The following is a 2479-nucleotide window of genomic DNA, read 5'->3' on the forward strand; positions in this document are numbered from 1 at the left end:
AAAAAAAAAAAAAAAAAAGACTAGAGAGCAAACAAGCCTGCCGAGGATTTAGCTCAGTGGTTCTGGCGCCTGCCTTCCAAGCACAAGGTCCCAAGCTTGATCCCTGGTACCAAAAAAAAAGAAAAAAAAGAAAAAGACGAGATAGTCACTAACACAAGTACAGCCAGATCTTCATAGCATAAAGAAATTGTTTGAGGGCCGGGGATTTAGCTCAGTGGTTCCGCCGCCTGCCTCGAAAGCGGAAGGACCTGAGTTCGATCCCCGGTACCGAAAAAAAAACAAAAAAAAAACAAAAAAAGAAATTGTTTGAGTTAAAGTGTGATTAGGGCAAAACAGTCACTAACACAAGTACAGCCAGATTTCATAGCACAAAGTGGAGTGGGGAACTTGTAAATGAATCTGGTGAGCTGCAAGGCCAGCCAAGCCAGACATGGGTGATCAATACAGACCTGAGCAGAATCTTGAGGCGTCCAGGTATCAAGGCCCTAATTTGGACAGTGTTTAACAAGCAAACCTAAAAGAACCCAGCACAGCTCCAGGAAGTGCCATTGTCCAGAGGTTAAAGTTTGGGGGTAGACTAGGGAGGTGCTTTTTTTTCACACAGGAGGTGATGTTGATAGCATGGAACTGGGGGCCATGGTTGAGAAGCAGGATATTCACTTATGGGTACATCTTTCTCCCAGCCAATTCATGCAGCTCCTGTTGCATGCATGTCCCTAGTCATGGTGGACTTCTTCAATTTTGATTGGATCAATGTGTGTTCTACAACACCAATTCTAAAGGCCATCAGAATGTTTCTTGCTTTAGTTTTGTTAAGCCCGGTTTAATCTTCACCAAAGGAGCACCATCAGTCATGCTGGTGCCTTTTTCTTCCATTTCTTGTTTTACCTTTTCTAATTCTTCTGTAGCCTCAGCCAGGAGTCTGGTCAGGTATGACATTTTATTTTGTATGACATGTACAGGGAAAGTTCGGACATGAGTTTCTGGAGTACAAGTTTCGGCCTGATGAAAAGCTTAGATATGCCAACAATAGCAATTATAAAAACATAAAATTTATTTATTTATTTTGGGGGGCAGGGATAAGATTTATGGATGAACTTGTTAGTGGGGAGGGTGGCACAGTAGAATCCTTCAGGAGTGTAAGGCCCATCACTTACCCAGGGGACCATGGTTCAGGATGATTTTCACCCCAAAGCCATCAGGAATGAGGCACTTCTTGGCCACCATGTCTTCAAATTCATCTGCATTGAACTTGGTGAAGCCCCACTTCTCAGAGATGTGGATCTACTGGCAGCCAGGGAACTTGAACTTGGCCCTGCATAAGACCTCAATCACATGTTCCTTGTTCTGCAGTTTGGTGCAGATGGACACAATCACCTGACCAATGTGAACCATTCCCACTGTGCCCTGGGGCTTTCCAAAGGCATCTCGTATGCCTGTCTCTATTTAAGATACTTTTTACTTTATATCCTCAGTCCCCTGTCCAGAAATTTAAACAGAGATACTTTCTGGTAGGGAAGGTATCAGGTTTGGTTTGTAAAACTCTGTCTTCTTTTTTTCTCCCAGAGGGTGCTTGTGGCAAGTTTTTTTCTCCTTCAGACTCCAAATCCTGGCCCTATACATAGTTTACATGCTGTAGATGCTTTTGTAAACATTTTCCTATATGTTTAAATTGTGTTTCAGTAAATTGTAATTGCAACTTGCCTTGATCCAGCATGTTGGCATAGGGCCAACATGTATACATGTATACATGGCAGCCAACCTTTATGCTCGTTCTATATTTGGAGAAGATTCACTTGCAAATGTCAGCATTGAAAAGCCAGTTCACCAGGGGCCAGATGCTGCTGTTTACTGGCCATATAAGAATTCATGCAAAGAGTCAGGGAATGGCCTTAAGTCTTGGAGATAAAATCAATGTGTCTCAGAAGAAAATTAGTATATAAGTATGCCTTTTTTTTTTTTGGTACCGGGGATCGAACTCAGGTCCTTGTGCTTGCAAAGCAGGTGGCAGAACTACTGAACTAAATCCCCAGCCCAGTATATAAGAATAAACAAAATGGGCCGGGGATTTAGCTCAGTGGGTTTGCAGCCTGCTGCGCATGCGCAAGGACCCGAGCACAATCCCCGGTACCCCCCCCCAAAAAAAATAAAAAATAAAAAATAAACAAAATGTCCTTGAAGCTTTACAGTTAAAACTTAGGTATGGAAAAAAAAAACACAAAAAACTTACGTATGGGCTTATTGAGCTCTAACATCTTTTGTACACTTTAATGCTTTTTGTTTATATAGAATCTGAGGTCATGCTAAAGGCATTCCAGCCAATAATTTATAGTCTTTCTCTTAAATCAAGATTGAGTTTAGGCCGGGGATTTAGCTCAGTGGTTTCGCCGCCTGCTGCGCAAGCCCAAGGACCTGAGTTTGATCCCCGGTACCAAAAAAAAAAGATTGAGTTTAAAATTATATGTGCCAAGACCATTTT

At 42.2% G+C, this 2479-nt stretch overlaps 1 pseudogene; it reads right to left on the bottom strand.

Annotated features, from left to right (window-relative positions):
* Window positions 1-1131: 1131 nt before the first annotated feature.
* Window positions 1132-1717, bottom strand: LOC147829004 (ribosomal protein uL16-like; annotated as a pseudogene).
* Window positions 1718-2479: the final 762 nt, after the last annotated feature.

The sequence above is a fragment of the Heterocephalus glaber genome, unplaced genomic scaffold (genome assembly GCF_053883595.1).
Source record: "Heterocephalus glaber isolate CG9 unplaced genomic scaffold, H.glaber_assembly_v1.0 deba00000809, whole genome shotgun sequence".
In the NCBI taxonomy this organism is placed as follows: domain Eukaryota; kingdom Metazoa; phylum Chordata; class Mammalia; order Rodentia; family Bathyergidae; genus Heterocephalus; species Heterocephalus glaber.